This window comes from Mesocricetus auratus, unplaced genomic scaffold (genome assembly GCF_017639785.1).
Source record: "Mesocricetus auratus isolate SY011 unplaced genomic scaffold, BCM_Maur_2.0 Super-Scaffold_15014, whole genome shotgun sequence".
In the NCBI taxonomy this organism is placed as follows: Eukaryota; Metazoa; Chordata; class Mammalia; order Rodentia; family Cricetidae; genus Mesocricetus; species Mesocricetus auratus.
This window is the reverse complement of record NW_024429186.1, coordinates 71,053,730-71,079,554: the sequence shown is the minus strand read 5'-3', so window position 1 is coordinate 71,079,554 and position 25,825 is coordinate 71,053,730. Positions and strand designations below refer to the sequence as shown.

Sequence of the window (25,825 nt, the reverse complement as noted above, 5' to 3'; positions counted from 1 at the left end):
TTGTAAAGGGTTTTGTTTCCCATTTTTTCTCAGCCCATTTGTCATTAGTATATAGGAAGGCTACTATTTTTTTTAGTTAAATTTGTCCCCAGCTACTTTGATGACATTTATCAGCTGTAGGGGATACCTGGTATAATTTTTAGGCCTTTACCGTACCATTGATGTCTCCCTTTTCAATTTGTATCCTCTTGATCTCTTCCAGTTGTCCTTTTGCTAAGCTAGGAATTTATTATGTTTAGGTGGTATCGTTGTCTCGGGGGGGGGGCAGTCTCCAGGCAGCACAGGGCTTGAGGGGAAATCCTCAGCATCAGCACAAACTAGATTTTTCTATCTGAGGGGGTAAAGGGATGAAAGACTCACATTCTCTCTTGATGATCTCCTTCTTTATTTTGTGTTCTCCTGTATTGTTTCCATGTTCTTTCATTGTTGATTCAAGAAAAAAGGCACTCAAAATGAAATTTTAAGGCCTATGGAGCAGCAGGAAGGCCCAGCTTCTTTTGATGGACCGAAATGGATTGGATTATATCCTGAACAGGCATTCAAAGGAATATTTATTGATTGTTACACAAAGCATTTCCTCACTTCAAGGTCCCTAACCTTAATTCACATGTCTTACTGAAGGAGACCATCTCATGCCTTGTGTACAATAAGCAATAATACAAGAGCCTCAGGTGTAACTGAGGCAGCTTCTAACCAAAGTCATAGGTTGGCCACATGGCCCCCTCAGTGAAACAATCACTGTTTTCTGCAAGGATTCTTCAAAGTCAGGGTACTTCTAAAAGACAGCTATTCACTCTAATATCTATCCCATACAGTGATTCTGCTAAATTCCTACAGAATACAGGTAAAAACATGTTTTTTTTGGTCTCTCTACATGATCAAAAACAAAGTCACCACAATAGCCCACATACATTTATATCTAAGTAACTTGTTACAGATTACCAGAATATGACCTGAAGTTATTATAAGGCTTTGCTTCCCCTAATGATACACACCGAAACTGCGACTACATCTTTCAGCATAAGATTAAAAGAATTTGAGCCAGTCTGGCTCCTGGGACTCAAGCGTATCATCTCACAATAATTAACTTGAGCTATGATCTATCTAGCTACTTCAGTGAAACTCATAGGCCCTCGCTGTGTAACATTTCCTTATATTTACTTTTATTCATCAAAACTATGTAGAAGCTAACATTATTATTATTGTTGTTATTATTATTAATTAGACAGTGCAGCTTAGGGAGGAAGTCATCTTCATAGTAGTACACAGGTAAAAATGGCCAGGAGAATGGGATGTTTCCAGGAGATAAACACATTTCATCACAGGCAGTGGGGGATCTCCCCACACCCATCTAAACCATGCCAGATACCAGGGAAAGATAACATGTTAAGGCACAGCGAAAGCAAAAGACATTCCAGGGTCTGTGCTCTTGGGGTCTCCTCCTGGTGGGCTGACACCTTGAACTTCAGTTGCCACCTGCTCTCTGACAGGCAGGGCCACCAGCAAGGTATGTCCCGTGTTATCCCTCCTCTCTCCAGGAGTTTTATCGTGAAGGGGTGTTAGATTTTGTCAAAGGCCATTTTTTTGCATCTAATAAGATGATCATGTGTTATCTTTCTTTTAATTGCTTTATATGGTAGTATAGTAGACTACATTTATTGATTTTCATATATAGAACCGTCTATAATGAGATCTGATACCCTCTTCTTACATGCAGGCATACATGAACACAGAACTCTGGATACATAATAAATAAATCTAAAAGATTTTTTCATTTTTAGAATTTCCTCAGTTTGAGTTTTCTTTATTGAGTCTGTTTCCATGAACAGTTTTATTTCCTTCTACTCTTTGTGTTCCCTGCATTTCTTTAAGGGATTTTGTTCATTTCCTCTTTAAGGACCTCTATCATCTCTATGCAGGTGGTTTTGCTGTCTTTTCCTTGTGCTTCAGCTATGTGAGAATATTCAGGGCCTACTGTGTTAGGATAGTCAGGCTCTAGTGGAGACATATTGCCCTGGCTGTTATTAATTGGGTTTTCATGCTGGAGTCTAGGCATCTGGGGTTGGGATGATTATATGTAGATGCTGATTTCTGGGCTTGTCTTTGTTGGGTGGGTGTTTTGTTCCTTCTTTTCTGTTTCCTTTCTGAATTTATGGAGAGTTCCTGTGTGTTGCCTGGTAGGACATTTTCTTTGGAACTGGTGGTTATGCCTACTTAGATTTCCAGGTATAAAATGTGTCTCTGGGTATTAGAGCTGACAATTAGAAATAGGAATAGGCTAGGAGTCTAATGGAGTTCACAGGAGGAAAGAGAAGAATGTCCTTCCAAGACATGCTTATTTTGTCTCCTTGGAATAAGGGAGACAATGAAGAGAGGTCACCCCAGAGGATCTGAGAACGGGGTGTTGGATCTAGAGGAACCGAAGGAGAGAGGACAACCTATAGATAGCATACCTATCTCCCTGGCTGGAGTTGTCTGCGTGTTATCAGGGAGTGTGGGAGTTGGGGCTGGGAGAAAGCAACAAGTGGAGAGGGGGCTGTTAGGAGGGAAAGGTCTGTGGGATCCATAGGAGATGTGGCAGAGGAGGAAGGAAGGAATACTACAGCTGGTGTTCTGTTGCAGAGATAAGGCTGGGTTTGGGGGACTGGTTTTGGAGGAAAGGAGAGGATGGTGAAAGTCTTCAGGTATCTTACCTGTTTTCCTGGCCTGTTCAGCTGGTGTGCTCACAGGGAATGCTTGCTGGTGTCAGAGGCCAAGGATACTGAGATGAGTTGGGGGAAGAAATGTTGGAGGGTAAGATCTCTGTGATTCCTTGGGGATGTGGTCAGAGAGGAAAGGGAGGCTGCAGCAGGTGCTCTACAGAGCTGGGGATGAGACAGGGGAGATGGCATCTGGAGGGACAGTGTGGATCTGCCTTCAGCCTATTTGTTGCCCTGGCAGCAGAGCACTTGGGTCAAGAGGGGGTGCCTGCTGGGTTGCTATGAAGCAAGGAGTGAGAGCAGGGATGTTCCTTTGTAATCTGGAGAGAAGGGCAGTTGGTTTTCAGTATTAGGTGAGAGTAACTGGAAAAAAAAAACCTCAAAGTGCTCTTGAGCACAAAATGTTATTATATCTGATTTTATCAGAAAATGCTGACTCTTATTTCCAGCACAGACATGTTTTATGACTTGTAGCATGACCTCACCCTTACAAATCTATAGGAAGCATTGTAGTATAAGTGATTGAATAATTCAACACAGTCGAGAAAAAAGAGACATGTCAGGAAGGCCTCTGCCTCATCAACACTGATGGTGTGAAATCCATGCACACACTTATGTGCATTTCTGTGTACGGATGTTCATGTGTGTTGGGTGAATATGTGCTTGCATGCATGTGGAGGTCAGAGGACAACCTCAGGGGTCATGCCTTGGACACAAGGCATTCTTTTATTTTGTGTTAGTTTTCATTGAGACCAGGAACTCTCCAAATAGGCCAGTCTAGCTGGTCAGTAAATTTCAGCTATGTACCTGAGACTGTGTGCATGTGTCACTACACCCAGCTTCCTTTAAAGTGAGCTTTTGGGATTGAACTCGCACCCTAGCGCTTTTAAGGTAAGCACTTTCCCAACTGACTTACAGCCATACCTCCTCATATGCTTTCACTGTTGGCTGGACCAGCAGTGAGAACCAGCTGGGGAAGGACCAGAGCTTTCCAGTCAGACCAGGAAGGATGGACCGGGCTTTTCTGGGAACTGTCCAGCTTGTCAGAGGGTCTGAAGACAGAACTGAGAAAAGCAGACATGGAACTTAAAATGACCACAGGGCCTTTTACTGAAATGGGAGATCCCACAAGGCTTACTGAAAGCTACATTAGACAACACAGTTGATATCTGAGGAAAACGATTGCACTCTGGCAGGGGCATACCAGATAGATGATCTAAAATGACAGATTCTTCTAATTTCCATGATTGCCTCAGGGAAGGCTGAAACTAACCTGGCTCTGTTTCTGCAATATGTTTCTCAAAAACGGCTTCTTGGTCCACCGCACAGGTGATTACTATAACCATGAAGTTCAGGCTGACAGTTTTCTCAGATACAGCCTTATTTTCTCTTCTGTTGTTCAGACATAATTCTTCTGGGTTTTCCCGTCTTAAATTAGTTAAGTGTTGAAACTTTTATCAGTTTAAATAGCATTTTATATCATCAGGATGATATTGTTAGTAATTATGCACTTTTAGTAACAACTAAGACATGAAAATACATTTGTCCATAGTCTGTGAGCTCCCTCTAGCTAGGATCAGCTGTCTCTGTGGTTTTCTCCATCATGATCTTGACCCCCTTTTACTCATATGATATCTCCTCCCTCTCTTCTACCAAATTCCAGTGCTTGGATGTGGGTCACTGTATCTGCTTCCATCAGTTACTGGATGTAGGCTCTATGATGACAATTAGGGTAGTCACTAATCCAATTAAAGGGAAGGCCTGTTCTGACAGTCTCTCCACTCTTGCTAGGAATCTTAGCAGGGCTCATCCCATGGATTCCTGAGAATGTCTCTAGTACCAGGTTTCTTCCTAATCCCATAATACCTCTGTGTATTGGTGAACCTGCACAGGACCAAACTAGGCCCTCTGAATGTGGGTGTCAGCTATATGACCTAATCCCAGGTGTATGAACTGGCATTTTGGAGTCCATTCCCTGTGGTTGGATACCTTGCTCAGTCTTGATACAGTGGGGAGAGGCTTGGTCCTGCCTCATCTTGGTATGCCAGACTTTGTTGATTCTCCAAGGAAGGCCTTATTTCTTCTGAGGAATGGATGGGGGTGGGAAGGGGGGCAGTGAGGGGGGGCAGGAGAAGAGGAGGGAGGGGGAACTGGGCTTGGCATGTAAAATGAGAAATAAATTTAAGAAAAGAAAATATGTTTGTCTTTGTTTATTATCCAGTTGGTATTTATTCTTTTTATGCCATTGTAAGTGTGAATGCCATTCTAGACTATGTTCTCTCATTTGTGGATGGTATGAAGGTGAAGGCTATAACACCTATTCTGTAAGACCAGAATTGGCATGCCAAATGCTTTGTGTACAATGGATGTGAAATCTAAGAATTCTAACAAAAAGACCTATGGAGGCGATAAGAGAGATGTTAATCACCAGGGCATCCTAAGCAAGAAGGACTCATTCCACAGTTCCTGCTTAGTTCTGGAAGGTGGGAAGCTGACAGGTTGAGATAACCTCAGACATGGCCTGCTTCCCATGCTCTTCTCTCTTTTCTGCTTCCTTCTGCATAGGTTCTCCTGTGTCCTCAGTATACTACCCAAACTCCAGAGCAAGTCAACTTGATTAACTTGTCTATTGTCACCTTTCTAGGACAGAGACTCTTTGTGAAGCCACCTCATAGGCGCTCCTCAACCCGTGACCCCCACCATTGGCTGGCTCTGCTAAAGAAACAGCTCATCCTTCTTTTTCTGGACAGTGACCTATTACTGATATGCTCACATTAGAATGCAAGTCTGAGTATGGCTCCTGGGGACTGAATTGGCACCAGTGAGGTACATGAGGTACAAATACAAGATGAGAGATTCAGTTCCATGTGGAGCTTCCTAAGCATAGAATGGACCACAGGCAGAGAGATGGTTAGACTCAGTGACCTTCCAGCCTCCATCACCTCTGTTTTCATTTTTCTTACCAGTGTTTCATTTCTTTCCAGCACCATCTAATGAAAATCACCCTTTTATGTTACAAAAGAGCCCTGGAGATAATTGTAATGCAATGGAATTAAAATATGCTCAGATTCCAGAGACAGTAATGTTTGGCATTATCTTCTTAACCAAAGTCAATTTAATGTGTGAAATTTTATAAATTAGATTTTGTTATAGTCAATAGCAATGCTATTCAAGAAAGGGAATGATTTATGTAGTATAAATGAGATGTATCAGCAAGCTGCAGCACAGATCCTTCTTTCAGATAAGGAACATAAGTATAAGAGTGCTTATCATCTGAAGATATTGCAGAGGACATTCCCAAGATGCCAGTGCCACATTTAAATTCAGACATCAGATGGACTGAGTCATGTAGGGCAGATTTTGGTGATGACTCTTCTGATAATTGTCTGAGCTGAAACAGTGCTCAGTATTCAGTATTCAGCCTTTATTAACCCTCTGACAAACACATGCAGACAAAATCCAAAAGCACTGGGCAGGGATGCTTCTGTTTCTACTTTTCAATGTAAAAGTGAGTTGACACGAAAAGACAAACAGATGACAAAGTCAGAGGACATCTGAAGTTTGGACCCTTGCCTTGCACTTTTATTGAGATGGGGACTTTTGTCCGTGGCTACAAGTGCCAGGTTTGGATTTAGAGGTTGTGGGGGATTTCTGTCTCCACCTCCCATGTCACTGTAGGAGTTGTGGGATTACAGACACACCACTGCTATGGGCAGCTTAACATGGTTCTAGGTATTCAAACTCAGGTCCTCACCCTGCATGCATTTCCACTGAGCTGTCTTCCCAGCCTGCCCACCCCAACAGTATTGTCTTTAACTCTATCTAGAGAGCAGTTGGGGTGGAGGGGCACTTAGCAAGTCCAAGTTCATTCTATTCCTGGGAAAAGGTCTGGGGTGCCCAGCTTCAGTCTTCTCTCTGTGGGCTGTAGTTCTGGTAACAGCAACTTTCTAAGCAACCCTGTCTGTTCTTTTTACTCTTTCTGATAGACATATTAAATAAACACACAATTCAAACACTCCTGCTTGTTGAATTCCATTTAATTAAGATTTTGTTCTGTTTAGTTCCATATTACCTTACCTGTTTTTTTTCTTACTACAATGTGCTCAGCAACCCCTTTATTTCTGATTTCCATCTTTGCTCATCACCTTCAAAACCACCTCTAAAATGGAATTGTATTGCTGAACTCTCTGACATTGTCAGCTCTGATCAAATGCTGATTTCTTCGTTGTTCTTTCCAGCCTGTTAATTCTTCTAATGTGTTGATGTGTTTGTAAAAACAATGTATTGCCACGAACTAGTAGAGGATAAGATCAAGTTCTTTATTTTTCTGTTTTGATTAGTGTGCACAGTTGTTTGCTTCTATGTAGAAGTAATTCACATTTCTCTGCCACACTGAGATGTAATTGGAATTAAGTTACCCCTTTTTCATTACCCTTGTCCCTTAAATTGCTTAAAGTTCTTAGAATTACTAATGCCTGGAAATCCAATAATGTTCGGTTGAAACTTATCATAGAATTTCATATGTATTAAGTTCCCTTGTTTATTTTAGGTTAATAATAAAAAGGAAGTCTCAGCTTAATAGAATTAACTGACCTCCAATAGTTTACATTCCTTTGTGTTTTTTTTTCACTTCTCAGGGATTTCTGTGATATTCTCCAGTGACTCCCATTACCTCTGCTTGCTGAAGGCTGTGGCCAAGAAATCAGGGACGCCTTGGAGACTCCTGAGCAGTGGTTCTTCTGACGGTGAGAATAAATGACTCTTTCTGTCCTTAGAAATTAGATTAGTGGGTCTGCCTGGCATAATCCACACTCTTCAAAGAATGTTCCTGAGAATTCTCTGTATGTAATGAAGAGTTTTTCTTTGGGGGAGAAGTTTTAGTTATAAATGAATTGGCTATTTTAACCAAATTGGAAATTATTTTATGTGAAACTTTGATCTACAAAGATGTACTTGAGTGTGTTTGTGTATATTCTATACTCTCTCTTTCTCTCTCTACTACACACACACACACACACACACACACACACACACTTATGCACACCCCTAAAGCAACAGCAACAGAAGACCACAATATAGCTGTTTGTGGTAGCACACCTTTAATCCTAGCATACCTTTAATCCTAGCACACCTTTAATCCTAGCATACCTTTAATCCTAGCATACCTTTAATCCTAGCACACCTTTAATCCTAGCACACCTTTAATCCTAGCACACCTTTAATCCTAGCACTCAAAGCAGAGGCAATCAAAATGCTGTGAGTTAAATGTCAATCTGGTCTGCATAGTTCCAGGCCAGCCAGAGATACACAGTGAGAGTGTCTAAAATTAAACAACTCTACCCCCCTCAAAAAGAAAACAATCAAAGCAAAGAAAGCACAGTAGTATTGTTTTATTTCTAAAAATATTTATGTAGCTACGGTCTATCAGTCTTTATACATGCCATCCTTGGCTTTCTAAGGCATAAATGGCTTAGCTTATATGAAATCATGCTGTAATATAATAATAAAACTAATCAGTATTAGTTACAATTATTTATATCCTTTCAAAATACTCTCAAACCTTTCAATGTGTCCCCCCCCAGAATTTATCAATTAACTTTGCTATTTTCTCATAAAGCAACAGTAGTGAGCACTCAACAAGTACCTCTCAAATGTTAGTGACACAACTATAAAAAAGTATGACTAACTCCAGTAGGATATAAGCATATTGATGGACCATGAAAGGCTGCTACAAGCATCTAATGTACCCCAAATCTGGAGGATGGTGTATGATAAAGCAGACTCCTGGAGATGAACCCTGAAATTGTTTTTGAAAGATGAACAGAAATGAGCTGAAGAAATAGCAGAGGTAGAGAGGTTACCGCAGGCAGGAGCAGTGCAACCCCAAAGGGAAAGTTGCAGATTGTACATCAATGTGGAACCTGGAATCCGTGTGTCTGTGTGTGTGTGTGTGTGTGTGTGTGTGTGTGTGTGTGTGTGTATGTGTGTGTGTGTGTGTAGTGAGAGGGAAGCACCGAAACCCTGGAGTGCTTTAATCTAGAAGTCATAGGCATTTTAGGTGTGTTACTCTATGGTGAGCAAAGAGAATCCAAGGGGACTTAACAAGAATGAAAAACAGGAAGATCAATTTTGGAATAATCTAGGGAATATTTTGGAGATATAGAATTTTAATAGGAGCAGTAAGGAACAGAATAAGACAGTTATTTGCAGAAGTGAGAATATGCTAGATTTGGAGAGAGTTTGTGCTTGGGTTGGGAAAGATCAGGACTTAAGTATTGGGTTTCTGACTGGGATGACAAAGAACCTGATGGAAACATACGGGAGATACAAGGAGAAAGTGGAATACTTTTGAAGAAACCAAGAATTCAAGGTAGGTAGGATATCTAGGTAGAAGTGTTCACTAGGTAGTTGGAGGATAAGGTGGAGATAAAAGGGGAAATTGGGTCTAGAAATATTGAAATTATAGATCATCTTTCATCAGTTTTCTGTTGTTATGGAAAAAAACCGAGGGAACCAATTTACACAGAGGAAAGATATGGTTGGGTCAAAGTTTCAGAGGTTTCAGTCCCTGGTCACCTGGGTCTGTTGCTGTTGCGTCTGTGGTAAGGCAGGAAGTCATGATGGCAGAGTAAAGCTGCTTACCTCAGGGTGACAGAGAGAGGGAAGGGTCTAGGATCCCAACAGCATCTTCAAGGGCATGTCCCTGATGGCTTGACTTCCTCCTATTATACCTCGCTTCTTAAAGGCTCCACCAGCTCTCTACAGGCTAGCTCCACACCTTCAACCATAAGCTCTTTAGAGACACATACAAACCAAACCAATGTCCAGGGAAGGGACACAGCTCAGGAGTGGTGTGCCAGCCTTACATCGATGGGACCCTGCTTTCAAACCCGAGTACCACAAAATACGAAAACTGAAAGGAAGTAACAAGAACCACTGCGGGCAAGAACCACAAATCCTTTTAAAAACGTAATTTAAAAGAGTACTTACATGATCAGTATTGTTTCTTCATATACTTCAGACACAGCTCTCAATCTTATCAGTTTCCATTTCAACATTATTTGTTGTTTCATTTGTATATGTAGTTATTGGTCTTGTTTCCTTGACACAACAGATTAGGTTGTCTGCTAGAGACCAGCTTTGAAAAAGCTGCTAGGGACCAGTTTAAGAAAAAGAACTTTAAGGCGTTGTTTACAAATGGCACAACCCCTAAATTTTAGGAGCACTACAATTCAGTATCATTCTCCATTCCAATTAGTGTCAGTTGCCAGGTTTCTCTTTTTGAGTATTAATTGTGATGGTCTCTCGTCAGGTCCTCATTTCCATTGCATAGTGCAGTGTTTGCTTGTTGTTGGTAGGAAAGCAAGGGCCTTTCTTGAATTCCTTGGCATGGTGGTACTGATTCCATCCCGTGGTATTCCTGACCATGGTAGAGGGCTCTATCACAACAGAGGCCTCTGTTTGGGAGCACGTCCACCCCAGTTAGACTTTAGACATTCATTACTTAGAGCCTTCTTTGAGGGAATGCCATGGGTAAAAATTTTAAAGTCAAATAATGCTTACAATTGTGTTATTTTGAGTGACTTTTATTGAATTATTGTGGTCTTAATTAGTTTAGTTATTTATTTTCTTAAGATGTACTGGAAAATTGCAAGACCCTACCATTGTGGTCTTTATAGTTCAATTCATTATCATCTTTCCAGGACTGGCTCATCTGTGACTTTCGTTTTCAAACACAGAAAATTAAATTAGAGCAGAGTTTGGTAACTGCCTTATCACTAGCAGATGGCACCAGAGTCAGTCTTTGGAAACACCCTGACCTTCCTACAGTATTGTGTTTTCCTCTCTCCCTCATTCCAAACCTCTTAGAATTGTGTAGAGTGAATTAGCCAGTCATATTAAAATAGGGAATTGAATCAAGGCCTAGTTTACACTGATGGCAATTACTTTGGTTAGTTGATCTAGATTCTCCAAACAGATTTTACTTGAGTACTTGAGGCTGTGGTTAATGCTTTATAATTTTAATTTTATGGTTCCTTTTAGTTTTAACACAGGTTTTCCTTTTGTTATCCTCAGTTTTCCTATACTGGTTCTACAACAAAAATGGGACACTGGGTTACAATCAAACCACATGTATTAAAATTCTAGCTGGACAAAGACACTTACTTGTGTTTTCAGAACTAATGCTTGTAAGCAGAAGATATTTCTGACTCGCTCAGTTGCCTACAATGAAGTCTGCTGTGGATTTTATGTACAGAAACTGAATCTGGAAAAGCCGAATTGCTGTGACTCAGAATGACAGTGTGTGCATGCAAGCAGTGGGTGGTCATGAAGACAATGAGTCATTCTGTGTGGTTCATGGGATGGCCATTCTTGACTGTGAAAACAGTGGGCTCTAAGTCATTAGGATGTGTATGAAACACATGATTCACTCATCCCCAAAGCTGCCAGGAGGAAAAGGAGTTTCCACTCATATGTATGTGTGAGGCACAGAGCTGTACCTCTCTCTTTTCCCCTCTTTGTCTTCCCTGTTTCTTTTTGTATTCTGCCTCCTCTCTCTTTTTCTGTCTCACTCACACACTCTGTATCTAAGTCACACCAACTTGATCCCTCTGAAATACGAGGTCCTTTATGGGCTTTGTCTATAGAACCGAGTGGAAGCAGAGTATGCTGTGGAAAAGGAAATGGAGCTATGGGGAAACCGTGGCTTGTGCTGAAGGTTCATTTGGCAACATTGCTCAGAGCGGCATGAACCAGAGGGAACAGATGTGGAAACTATCGTAGACTGAGCACGTGATGGCATGGAATTGTCAATGGGGAAGCCAGCTCTCACCACTATTTATCTGGCTTGGTGGTGGTAGGATCTTAGATGAGGGAAGCACAGAGCGCAACTAGGTGACTGCTTTCTGCCTAGATTGCAGGCGATTGCTGCAAATTCCAGTGTGTGTGTGTGTGTGTGTGTGTGTGTGTGTGTGTGTGTGTGTGTGTGTGAACAACAAAATCAATGTGCAGCATTTATGTTAATTTTGGAGTTGGCACTTGAAAGAACTTAAGGGTTTGAAGTAGGCTTCAAGATTGTTCTTCTAACGCAGGATTCCGAAGACAAGGATTTTGAGAGGAAAACTATTGGTAAATAGAAGTCATGGGTGAGTTGATGGGGTGACACTTCTGACTGGGCAGTATTTCAACAGGCTTAAGTAATTTCTAGCAGCAAAAATTGTTTTCCTCTGCCCTCTGTTGTGTGCTGTTTTATAAAGAAGAAAGAAAATGCTGAGCCACTGACTTGTGGTGCAAACTCAGTCCCACCACAGAGGTCATAGACCTCACATCAGCAATTCGTGCACCATTTTGATAGAGGACAATGGAAATGGATATCTAATCAGATAACATCTGGCAACATTTGAGTTTTCACTCTCCACTGCCTTTTGTCGTTTGGGTTCTTTCGAAATTATTCCTCATTCAGGTTCATTATTAATGTTTGAGCCCCAGCTACAATGCTAGTATCTTTCTCTCCATGCTGAAGAGAGAGTGTTGCTTAGAGAATTTGTTTTCCCGACAGTTGATAGAAGAGCAACCAGAATAATATGAATTAATGACTCTTCACATTTTCCCATCATGTAAACTGGATTCATTATCCCTGAGGGATCTATTTTGGATTCATGCCCTAATAGACTATTTCTGCTAGCTGTTGGTTTTCTAACTTTTAAGAGCTGCTACCTAATGGATGAACAGATACCAATGAATAATATACATTTTTATCTTTAACTTTGGAGCATTTTTGATCGTTCTTGCTAAAAAAGAAAAAATACAATAAACTTTCCTCTTTACAATCAATTCTATTGTTCCTAAGACTATTTGTTTGCGGCAAGAATCATCTTGGAGAAACTATATCTTTTAATATGGTTTGGAAAATGAAATCCAGAAGGAAAGATTGAGGACTTGAACAATGACTGAGGATGCAGAACCACAAACTGGGTCTTATTTACTGAGAGTAACACCTCCCATCTAGGGGATGGGGTATTATTACCGACAGGATGATTTGGACATGGCAATAATCATCCTGTTTCCATATTTCAAGTTTTCTCCCTCTCTGTCCCCTCCTTGCCACCTAAATGTTCATGCTTTATCTAGAGTCATCATGTTCATGTCACATAAAAATATGAGAAAGCAAAAATGTAATCAAAGAGAGACAGAGTCTAGGAGAGGAAGATTCAGAAAGGATATAGAAATTAGTCCTCTCCTATCCATAAATCAAAGCAGATCTGAATTTCTTTCCTCTATCATATGCCTGATTCCTTTGCCACTAAATGATATGATCCCTAACTTATAAGACTCTAAACAGGTGTCCTGAAGCCAGGCTGAGTCACTGAAGCAGAGCTATGGTACCACCCACATCCCTCTCCTTTCCTGGACCACCCACATCTCTCTCCTTCCCTGGACTCCAGCATCTTTTCCCGACTTCTGGGATTGTTGAACAGCTGATGGCTCATAGCTGGTTCTTTCCTGTCAGAGACTGTCCTTAGCCTTCAGTTAAAGAGAGCTACCTCATCCATGCTATGCCATCAGGATGCATTCGAGCACTGGGCAATTTAGAGATGCAAAAGGCTTTACCCTGATTCAATACAGTGGACGAGACCTGAAGGATATGTTGGGGCTTTTTCTGGGAATACCTGAGTCAACCTTTTCCAGTGCACTTTCCCATGAGGGTTGGGTCCCACAGCGCTCACTGTTAAATTCCCATATGCAAAGCATCATCTGAAAGTCTAGCTCCAGAGAAATCTAACCTACAGCAGTCACCACACCTAGACTTTGCAGTGTACCTAGATGAGAATGTGGTTATCTAGCCTTATGGTTTTGATCTCCTAAGACCTGTAAGAATATAGTCCAGAGCCTTCCTGTAAAAAATGGAAATAATAATCCTAACTCATAGAGTTTGTAACGGAATATCCAATGCCTCGTATAAGGCAGTATTCATTACATAGTAGTTTAGTTTTCTAGTAACTATCAGTGAATATCTCATAAATTATATACAAGTTCTGATCAATCAATTACCATACAATGCAAATTTTGTCTCAAACAGGGTTTCTCTGTGTAGCCTTGGCTGTCCTGGAACTCACTGAGAATGCCAGGCTGGCCTCAAACTCAGAGACTCACCTGTCTCTGCCTTCTCGGTGCTGAGATTAAAGGCATGTGCCACCATCACCTGGCACAAAGAAAATTTTAGTATCTTTATTACCCTTAGTTTAATAAAATAGGGAACATTTTTGCATAAATAGACAAGCTTGGTTTTGGTTTTTTAGACTGATCTCACTATGTAGCTCAGGCTGACCCAGAGCTTACTGTGTAACCCAGGCTGTCAGTCTTTCTGCCTCATCTTTCTGAGTGCTGGGATTAAAGGCACAGCACCATGATTAGTGACTATAGAGGTTAATAAAAGATGCATCGTCTGAAATATTAAATAATTCTTCCACAAAACCCTGAGTTTTTCAAACTCAGGTGCAAAATGTTTGAAGACGGCACTTACCATCAATTTCTGACTTCCACAAACACATGTGCACATACATTTCACACATAACATGCACACATGCATCTCCTCCACACACAAAGATCTGAACTTGAGAAGGTAATTAGGTGAGGCCATCTCCTACTTCAATCTTATGTAGGTTCCCTAGCTGTCAGTCTAGAGTCAGTAAGCTCCCACTCCTCCAGGTCAGCTGTTTCTGTGGGTTTCCCCATCATGATCTTGATCCATTTGCTCATATTATCACTCCTTTCTCTCTACAACTGCACTCCAGGCTTCGGCCAAGTACTTAGACAAGCTAAGATTCTTAAAGGATTTCTGTTCCCAGAGGAGCAAAGTATGCAATCATCACTTTTCCAGTATCCCCTCCTAATCGCGAAGCAAGGAGAGCACTTCAATGGACTAGGCCTTGGTATCTTAGCATTAGCCCAGGTCTGACAGTATACATGTTCTCAAAAGTAGCACACCCAGCCATATGTTCTCGCTGGGTTTTGTTTACTTTTGCTCTTTTCTAAACTTCTCTCTGGCTCCCTGTACTACCCTTGGTTACCATAACCACAGTGTGTGGCCTGACTGTGCATCTCCCCTAATCTACCTTCTGGTGTTATGTCAGCTGTGGGTACAGCAAGTGCAGTATTAGGATTACCTCCCAGACATCATCTGAAAGCCGTAGTTTCTCACACAGTGTTCTATCGTTATTTGTCAAGAAGTTACACATGTCGTTTCTCACCCTTACATCCTGTGTGGTAAAACATCGGCCAAAGCATCCATTCACAGCCAAAGCACAGGATTCAGGTATAAGCCTAGTTATACCTCTCATCCAGGGCTGTTCAGAGTCATCTATCCCACATAATCTTTTAATTTTGATTTATTATTGTGATATATATGTATACACGCATACACAGTGTGTGTGTGTGTGTCTGTGTGTGATATGGGACACACACATGGAGATGTGGCGATTAAAGGAAAATTTCATAGGGTCAGTTCCTTCTTTCCATCAGTTTCTCTCTAGGATTCTTTGCCCCTCATGAAACCCTGTGGCATATTGTTTATATTCAGTCTCATGACGCCCTATGTAGTAACTAGAACAAAGTGGTCGCATGGTTCTCTTTCTATTGTTGTGATGACCAGAAGCAACTTGGGGAAGAAAGGATTTATTTGACTTACACTTCCACATCACAGTCCATCACTGAGGGAAATCGGGGCAGGAACTCAAGCAGGAACCGGGAGGCAGGGATTGAAGCTGACACCAAGGAAGAATCCAGCTCCTTAGGGCTTGCTTAGTTCACTTTTGTATAATGCCAGGACCACCTGCCCAGGAATAGCAGCGCCTACAGTGGGCTGGTCCCTACCACGTCAGTCGTTAATGAAGACAATGACTCACAGATTTGCCTACAGACAATCTAATGGAGGCATTTTCCAAATTGAGGTTCCTGTTCCCAGATAATGATAACTTGTGCTGAGTCAACAAATACTGACCAGAATAACTTGTATCTGTTAAACAGGAAAGCTGAGCTTGGAGGGGGCTTCCTCTGCAACAGACACAAAATTCACAGCTTCTTGCTTATATTTTAGTTTCAGCAGTCATGTTCCCAGAAATGTAGTCTACATACTAGCCACAAGGATATCCCTAGAGCATGTTAAAAATTAGGGTTTCTGGATCCACCCTTGAACTCCTAAGTCAGAATATGCATCTTAACAAGAATCCTGGGATTCACATGTACTTGAAAGTTGGGGAAGTGCTGTAATCTTAGGACAGTTGAAGCCTCCAAGGTAAAAGTGTGAAAGAATATTTTTATCTCTGTCACTGCTTCAGGTCTCATCTGTCAAGTCCGTTTACCTTTGAAGAAGTTTCACGTAGATGTGATAATTGCTTTCAAGCTTTTTTCAAAGTTTAACCGTGGTCTAAGTCATTTTTTAGCTTCCAATTTACAAGGATATACATTTCTTTCCCTCCAGCCCAGCTTGTACCCTGCAATCTTTCCCCCCTTACTATTAATCACCTTTTTTCTCTTAAGAAAATTACATTAAAAAATGGGTGTTGGTGGCATACACCTTTAATCACAGGAGGCAAAGGCAGGTGGATCTCTGTGAATTCGAGGCTAGCCTGGTCTACAGAGTGAGTTCTAGGACAGCCACAGCAGTTACACGGAGAAACCCTTTCTCACAAAACGAAAAAGAAAATTACGTTTATTTGTTCATGTACAAATGTGTGGGTCCATGCATGGGGGAGGTCAGAACCTGCTTAGCATGTGTGTAGAGGTCAGAGGGACAGCTTGCTGGAGCTGGTAATGTCCTTCTATCATGTGTGTTCTGGGGATCAAATTCAAGTCATGAGGCTTGGGCTCAAGTATATTTATTCCACACTTTCTTTTGTGTGTGTGTATGGTGTGTGTGTGTGTGTGTGTGTGTGTGTGTATTGTGTATCATGGCATCAGTATGGAGGTCAGATAACAACTTTCAAGAGTTGGCCCTACTTTCCCTCCTTGTTTTTGAGGCAAGGCCCCTCTTAATTTTGCAGGTGCATAGAGTAGGCAGCTAGCCCAGGAACTTCCTGGAAGTTCTCCTTTCTTTGCCTCCTATTTCCCAGAGAAGTGCTGGATTACAGATATGGGTACTACTGCTTTCATTTTAGCATGTGTTCCAGGAATCAAATCCAGACTGCTAGGCTTACATGACGAGTGCTTTTACTCAATGGGCTGTCCATCTTCCTTACCTCTTATAAATCAAACACATCACTTCCAAGCCTTCACCAAATAAGCACATCATGGCGATACTCATTTTTTCAGGAGTTTGGTTGCTGCATTCAATCTTCAGTGAGACCCAGAAGTAAATCTAAGTGCTCACATCAGACATGAGACAGTGAGGACATTCTCCATGTTCATTTGTCGCATTTCATCAAATCATTGGCTCACGGGTGGTGCATGGCCATCTTTGGTGTGAACCAAAGATGAAACATAAGACTGTTCTTCCTTGCTGAACAGTGAGTGGTGGCATAGGACTTCAGTCCCAGCACTTGGGAGGCAGAGGTAGAGGGATCTCTAAGTTTGAGGCTAGCCTGGTCTACAGAGTGAGTTTCAGGACAGCCACAACTATGCAGAGAAACCCTGCCATAGGAAAAACAAACAGAGACTGTACTTCATTATTTGTTTTTCTATTCAGAGGGGGACTCGGGCACATGCTGTTAAGTGTTCCACCTCTAAATTACTTCCCCAGAACTTCATTAAAAAGACATACATGCTAAAGCTCTTGTTCTTGATTTTTGTTTAAAGCCCCGAGTTGTCTTTGGGTGGGAAACAGCGTTAGATCTATGTCCTAGAAGCCAAACGACTGCCCTGGAATGCTGTATGGAAGCTACTCTTGGGCTCATGTTTCCCGTGCTGCCTGATGCGCATTATACACAATGTCTGACTTCTCGCCTACACCCTGCAAGTTTCATTCTCGATTCCCTGCTGCTTCCTCTGTATCTTGCTTGTTTTCACTTTAATGAGGCAAGAAAAGGCAGCTTTGTCTTTACTTCTGGTTGGCAGATTTCATGAATATTCATTGACCACTTCCCCCTTCCAGCTACTGTTTTGCAATTGGTTGTTCTTTGGTTTTGGGTTCTTGCTTGCTTTTCATTTTTAGTTTTCCTGAGACGGTTTCTCAGTGTAGCCTTGGATATCCTCGAACTCACTCTGTAGACCAGGCTGGCTTTCAAGTCAGAGATTCGTCTGCCTCTGCCTCCAGAGTGCTGGGGTTAAAGACTAGCACCTTCACCTCCATCCTTTTTTGTAATTGGTTGATTTTAAGTGAAATCCTAAGTGAAAAATAACTCCCAGTCTTTACTTTAATGTACTTGGTCTCTTAATCTCTGCTGTGTAGGTTCTGAGTCGGTAAAGGCAATTTTCCTAGGTTTTATCGAACTGAGAAGGTACAGGTTGTGTGTGTGTGTGTGTGTGTGTGTGTGTGTGTGTGTGTGAGAGAGAGAGAGAGAGAGAGAGAGAGGCAGGGGAGGGAGGGAGGGAAGGATGGAGAGAGGGAGGGAAGGAAGGATGGAGAGAGGGAGGGAGGAGGGAGGGAGGGAAGGAGAGAGAGAGGCAATTGTAACTGTGACATAAAGCTTGGAGACACTGATTTAGTTATTTGCTCTAATTCACAAGATAGAATTGAATGGAAGAGAGTGAGGAGATTCCAGCTGTTGGATCACTTGGTCCCTTGCATAAGTGGAATTATGTGGCATTTTTGTGCCTGGCTTGCTATAATTATCATAATTATAGCACACTGCTCTTACAGTTGTTTCATAGAAACTGATGGTGGTTGAAAGAAATTCCTTCTAAGGAACTGATGTATTTTTCATTTTAATCTATCAAGTTCTTTTTTTTTATTAATATTTTTTTTATTTTCCATTTTAAATTTAGATAAGAAACAAGGTTGCTTCACAAGTCAGTACGAGGTCCCTCTCCCTTTCCCTTCCCTCCTCCCGTGCCCTCCCCCCATCCCCCCCCTGTTATCCCCTCATTCCCCCAGGGAGGGTGAGGCCCTCCATGGGGGTGTCCATAGTCTGTCATTTCATATAGGGCAGGGCCTAGACCCTTTCCCAAGAGTTCAGGGTGAGAGTGCACCTCACATTGTTCTATGGGAGTCCAGAGACCGTGTGTATACTTGGGATGGGTACTGATCTGCTGTCCAAGGCTCAATAGATTACCTAGGCCTCCTCACTGACACCCAGATTCAGGGGGTCTTGATCAGTCCCATGCTGGATTCCCAGGCTGATGCCTGGGATTTAATCTATCAAGTTCTTAAGAAAAATGTTGCTAAGTCTTAAGCCTGCCTTCCCTGATTTGCTTAAGCCTGAGTGCTGACCAGTGTCTCTGTGGGTATCACTTAAGTTGGCCACGTTTCCTAGACTGGATGATATTGTGTAAGTCTGCCATATCAGCTTCCACAAAGTGTTTGCCACTGCTGTCTAGAAATGCATTCCTTTCCTCCTGCTCTGGAAATCAAGAGACAGCCCTGGGAGGCCCTGCAGATGCAGAGCTGCACAAATGGCAATTTCACTGTTCCCTTCATGGGGTCCATCCTTCAAAAGGAGTCTTGCACTCCCTTCTAAGGCCTGCTTTCTTTTTCCTTTTTTTAAAATTTAACTTAGAATCAAGCTTGCCTCATATGTCAATCCCAGCTCCCTCTGGCTCCCCTTCTCTCCCACCCCCAACAATGTCCCCCAACCCCCTCCCCCTCCTCTCCCCAGGGAGGGTGAAGCCATCCCTGGGGAATCTTCAAAGTCTATTATATCATCCAGGGCAGGGCCTAGGCCCTCCCCCATGCGTTCAGGCTAAGAGAGCATCCCTCCATGTGGAATGGGCTCCCAAAGTCCATATTCCTATGCCAGGGCTAAATACTGATCTACTTACTACCCAAGGCCCCATAGATTGCCGAGGCCTCCTCACTGACACCCAAGTTCAGGGGGTCTGGATCAGTCCCATTCTGGCCTCTAAGCTGTCGGTCTGAGGTCTTGAGCTCCCCCTTATTCAGGTCAGCTGTGTCTCTGGGTCTCACCAGCCTGGTCTTGACCCCTTTGCTCATCACTCCTCCCTCTCTGTCACTGGGTTCCAGGAATTCAGTTTAGTGTTTAGCTGTGGGTGTCTGCCTCTGCTTCCATCAGCCACTGGATGAAGGCTCTAGGATGGCATATAAGGTAGTCGTCAATCACATTATTGGGGAAGGGCATTTAAGGTAGCCTCTCCACTATTGCTTACGTTGCCAGTTGGTGTCATCATTGTAGATCTCTGGAAATCTCACTAGTGCTAGATCTCTCCCCAAACCTATAATGGCTCCCTCTATTATGGCATCTCTCACCCTGTTCTCCTCTATTCATCCCCCAACTCAGTCTTCCTGCACCCCCATGTCCTCCTTTCCCCTCATCCCCTCCCCCTCTCTTTCTCCCAGCTCCCTCTCCCCTCACCCTATGCTTCCAGTCTGCTCAGGAGATGCTGTCCCATTTCCTTTCTCTGTGGTACCATGCATATCTCTCTCAGGATCCTCTCTGTTTCCTAAACTCTCTGGTGGTGGGATTATAGGCTGGCACTCCCCCTGATCCACATCTAAAATCCATAAATGAGTGAGTACATACCATGTTTGTCTTTTTGCCACTGGGTTACCTCACTCTGGATGATTTCTTCTAGTGCCATCCATTTGCCTGTGAATTTCAAGATTCCATTGTTTTTTTTTTTCTGCTGAGTAGTACTCCATTGTGTAAATGTACCAGTTTCTCTATCCACTCTTGATCTGAGGGACATCTATGTTGCTTCCAGGTACTGGCTATTACAAATAACGCTGCTATGAACATAGTGGAACAGATGTCCTTGTTGTATGCATGTGCATCTTTTGGGTATATGCGTAAGAGTGGAATTGCTGCATCTCGTGGTAGACTGATTCCCATTTTCCTGAGGAATCTCCATACTGATTTCCAAAGTTAAGGCCTGCTGTCTTAACTTGCTTGTTAGACAGCTGATCGCTCCTTAGTGAGACTGTTTCTGAGTGCTGGATGTAGCTCCCTGTGTGTCTCCTGATTTGTCTTGGCTGTGGTGACAGATGAGTCTAGGCTGCCTTCCTCCTTGAGTATGGGTGTTGTCACCCTGAAGCAAGACCAGAGGGAATCAAGTATTTTCCAGCTTGCCTCTGGATACAACGTGCTCTTTTGGAACAGGGTAACACTTAGTATTGTCTTTTATCTTTCAGGCAAGATGTAATTAGACTTGCACTGCAATTTACTGAGCGATGCAGGATATGCTATAGAAATGTTCAAGAGCAGGGATGTCTTAAATAGTGATGATTTTCTTCTTCATGTGTTGTAGTGGGACCTGCTCATTTCAGACAAGGTGGAGCAATGAAGAAAGTATGACAATAAACAACACATGCAAAATATCAGTTTATTTGCTGTATTTCTCATTAAACGAAAGCACATGTACATACACATGGATATTGATCATTTGATGGCATGGGTCCTTGAGATATTAATGCTGATCACCTTTGTTTATTTTACGTCTGTGTTTTTCCAATGAAATATTACACACGTGCAAGGAGGATGAGCGTGGGCTTGTGTTTGGGAGCACTCTAAGACAGAACACTGTAAGAGGGACAGACTGGACTCTGACCTTGGATGTGCCAGGAGATCCTTAGGACCTTTGGAGAAGTTACTTGATTACTTCGCTGAAGTTCTCTATATGTAAAACACAATAAGATAGCCAACCATTTATGGAGCATTATTAGGATTAAATGGTAAAGTGTTAACTACTATTTTTGAAAAGAAGCATAATATACATATATAAAGTTAAAAAGAGTTTTTAAAACATAGCCAACATAGGCAAGACAACATTATTATTTTGCTTGCGTTTTACTTCAAGACCTTACCCACTTAACTTTCTGTAGCCCTCTTTAACCTTACACGATTTTGAACCTCACATGATTAACATTATATGGATATTTACTTAACCTTATGTTCGCAAGATTTATTCAAGGTGATTTTAATCCAGGATAACGGATTTTAAATATGTACCAAAGACTGTACCCTTTCAAGTTATTCATCAACTGTGATTGTAAGCGGTATTTCTGTGAATGTTCTTGTGCCTCTTGGTGCTCACACCAAAGCTTGTTTGTATTGTATTTCTTTTAATGGAATATAATTGCTGGTTATGCGCATGTTCTATTAAATGGCTATTTTTTCAAACTGATTGAGCGGGTGCACATGTGCTTGAACCAGGAGTGTGGCAGAGATGACTTTGTGAGGGGAGGTGAACTTGGGGCATTAAACTCTTACTCTGTTACAGTTGCATCTTTGCTTTATGATTGCTTTAAGACACTTTCCTTTAGAGGTCTTTTCCCATCAGAACCTTTTAGAAGTCCAAGTCTTCCCTCCCTCCCTCCCTGCCTGCCTGCCTCTCTCTTTCTTTCCTTCTTTCTTTGTAAATATATGCATATGTCTTTCTCATTTTCTATCCCTCTTGGTGTGCACTGTGATTCATGTGTCAACCTATTCGTGTCTTTTGCCAGTTCTAGTAAAATCTCACCATGCTCCTTTGAATGTCAACTGGCTCTGTAGACCAGGCTGGCCTCCACCTCACAGAGATCCACCTGCCTCTGCCTCCCCACTGCTGAAATTAAAGGCGTGGTTCACCACTTTATTCTTTTATTTCTTTGATAGCTTTCCTGTGTTTTCCTTTTGTTTGGTGTTATGAAGTGAGCTCTGATTTAGCACTGCTTTTAAAAATAGGCTGTATCTTCTACTGCATCTAATAGGAAGCTTATCTTATTAATTGACTTTTAACATTTTTGTGGAGTTAAATAACTTTAATTTTCATTTTCATAAATTACCTTTACTATCCCTTGGAACTACTGAATCACATTTATAGAACCTTTTTATTTGTGATTTAATTTTTTGTATTGCGATAACAGATAATTTTGACCATCTTAAAATCATCTCAGGTTTATAGCAGTGTTGTAGTAAGTGCATTTCTCTTATTGTATAGCCAGTTTCTGGAACTCTTCATTTTGTAAAATCCAAGATGCGTGGCCATTAGTCCCTGCTTTCCTTGCAGCAACACCATGCCTTCTACTCTCTGTCTCTATGAACCTGCTCACTCTGCATCCCTTACATAAATGGAATTATGTCGTATTTTTGTGCCTGGCTTTCTATAATTAGCATAATCAAGGCTTGCTTTTGATGTAGCATATTTTAGACTTTAATTGTTTTTGATATGTCACACACTATTCCATTGCAGTTCCTTTGTGATTTTTAACTACCATATTTATACTTAATCAGTTCAGAGGTGATAGCTTAATTGACATCTGAAGTCCATGGTCATCCAGGTCTGCTGTGTTCTACTGGGTTTTCTTCATGCTGGCTTGTTCCCTGGGATGTTTGTAAATGTGGTTGAACAGACTGAATTTGGTACTTGGAAGTCTTGAAACCTATGTCAAGGAGGATTTTGATTTGCTTGGTCAGCAATTATTAGCTTTCCAGCGTTGATGTCAGTATCAGGTCTGACTGCACCTCAAGATCAGCCTTACCCAGCATTTTTCCTCACCACGGTCTGAGCAGCTGGGTTCAGCTGTTCCTTTGCCTCTACTGTTTTCTCTTTCTGTCACCCTGCTTGTGTTTCCAATCCCTTTCTCCTCTCCCATGCTTCCTCTCTTATGTTCTTTCCACTTTATTAATCAAACTGCTTTGTCTGGCTGCTGGAAATCATTTCCTTGTTTTTCAAATTTTATGTGTAGTGATCTCTTTGAGTCTCTGCCTCCCTACTGCGTGTGTGTGTGTGTGTGTGTGTGTGTGTGATCCTGCTTGTTTTACAGTCTGAAACTTGAATGTCATCTGTATTAGTTACTTTAATGTTACTATGATCATGACACCTGATAGAATTTAAGAAAAAAAGTCTTGTTCTGGCTCATGGTTTTGGAGAGACAAACTTCTACCAACAAGGTCCCTAACAGTTCCAATACCTGATAACACCAGCGGGAGAACAAGCATTCAGAGCACAAGCCTGTGGAGAATGTTTCACAAAATCATCCTTTCTGAGAAAGTCCTAGTTAATATTTCTTCACATATTATTTCTCCTCCAACTTCACTATTTGCTTTTTATAGAATTTATGTTATCTTTGTTGGCATCTTATTGTTATGCTTAATAACTTTGCCTCTTATTTATATTATATGTAATATGTATATAATTACATATTAATATATATATATATTTCCACTTTGAAGATGTCTGTTGCAATTTGGTAATTTCTACAACTTTGAATTCTTGTTCCCCAGGTCACCCCTCCTCTTGTCTTATTGTATGGTAGACCTCTGCAATTTTCTTCGTGCAGTCATGGAACTAGTTTTGTTTTAGTTCAAATCTGTTTGAATCTTCATGGCATTATGCTCTTGACCTACACATTCAATCCCTTGGCAAAACTTTTTTTTTCTTTTTTGAGATGACTTCAAACTTGCTATGTAGTCAAAGATAGTCTAGAACTCTTGACAGTCTTCCCTCTACCTCCCAAATGCCTGGATTACGGGCCTGTACCACCACTTCCAGCTTTATGTGATGTTAGTAACCAAACCAAGGGCTGTGTGCATGCTAGGCCAGCACCCTACTAACTGAGCTGTATTTCCCACTCAGTAATGTGTAGGGTGTGTGTGTGTGTGTGTGTGTGTGTGTGTGTGTGTGTGTGTGTGTGTGTGGTGTGGGTGCGTATTTGGGGGAGAAGCCTGTGTATTGTTCAGAGGTTTTTCTCTCATGAACACAGTTGTTGCTGACTGACTAACAACTCTCTTCCAACCCCACCCCGGGATCTTTTTGTTCCTTCTCTTTGCTAGGACTGCAGGCTTTTTACACAGGTGCTTAGATTTCTATTTGGATTCCATTAATCAGCACATGAAGTCTTGACATATCTGTATAGTGTGTTCTGTTGATTCTTATTCTTGCTTTTTAATATAATTTAATTTTTAATTATGGAAGTCATTTCCCTAGTACTTTGTCTCTAAGAATGTGTAGTCTGAGGACTCATTCCTGATTAGAGGACTTAAGTTTGTTTCTAAAACAAGTGATATTGCTTTAATTTATTGTCTTTGAAATATATATAGTATATTTGGCATGTATAAGGGAATCTTGGAGAGAGTGTGTATCTAGACCTAAAGCCAAAGGGTGAGCATGATTATAGATTGTTTGGGGGAACATTTCACTCTTCTCTCAACATCTAAGTCAGGAAGAAGTTTCTGTGTTCTCCCTTTGCAGGCTGAACTTTTTTTGAATTCCTCAAGGACATAGCCTTTAAGTATCCACTTGTGACATTGTCATTTCTATCCTGACTGACTCATACTTCCTCCCCTACCTCCTCCTTCCCCGAAACCATTAACCAACCCCAAACTCTAATTATTAACAATTAAAACACTTGCACTTTTGACTTGATATTTTGAATTTTCCCTTTATTTTGGCCCTGCATTGTTTTCTTTATAACTTCGTATACCTCTGCTGTCCTTTCTGCTTGTGTTCAGAATGCCTAGGCGTTTAGTCTGGCTTCAGAGTATGGAATCTGCTTTGTTGCTGGGGAGGGCTGTGTGAGCATGTAGAGTGCTGTGGATGCTCAGCAGTGTTGGAGACAGTACTGCACCCTGTTGGGCTTGTAATGAGAGAGCAGGCCCTGCTTGCTCTGTGGAAATTGAAGGGCATTAGTGTTCTCTGACGTACTGAGTCTCTAGGAATAAGTGACAAGGCCATAATAACTCGGTAGGACTCTTGGGACTGCTTTTCTCCCTGAAATGTTGCCTCCATTTTCCTAATTTGATCATTCCCGTTCTTAAGTGGCATTGTCCAGCCTCCATTTAATAATTTCCCAAAGGAAATTCAGTGTTCTTATTGAAGATATTTATAGTGATGTTTGCTGACATTCGTGCTGGCATCTTTTAATTATTCTTTTCATATGTCTTTTTATTCACAAGATTTTAAACCAGGTTCCCAAGTGTGAAAGTTGTACAGCTGTCTGGGACTCATTCTGCTTGCTAAGTGGCTCCCTGCCCCCGGCTGTGAATATCCTGAAGCTTAAATTATGATTTGAGAATACAATATGCAGATAAATTCCA

The 25,825-nt window shown here is 41.6% G+C and overlaps 1 protein-coding gene across 27 annotated transcripts in view; it reads left to right on the top strand.

Annotated features, from left to right (window-relative positions):
- Nrcam (neuronal cell adhesion molecule) overlaps window positions 1-25,825 on the top strand; it is a 276,086-nt gene that overhangs the window by 53,628 nt on the left and 196,633 nt on the right. For all 27 annotated transcript variants that reach the window (XR_005876354.1, XM_040743161.1, XM_040743153.1 and 24 more), the window contains exon 2: window positions 7,337-7,444. The gene's annotated coding sequence lies outside the window, so the exon portion shown is untranslated. The remainder of the gene's footprint in view (window positions 1-7,336; window positions 7,445-25,825) is intronic.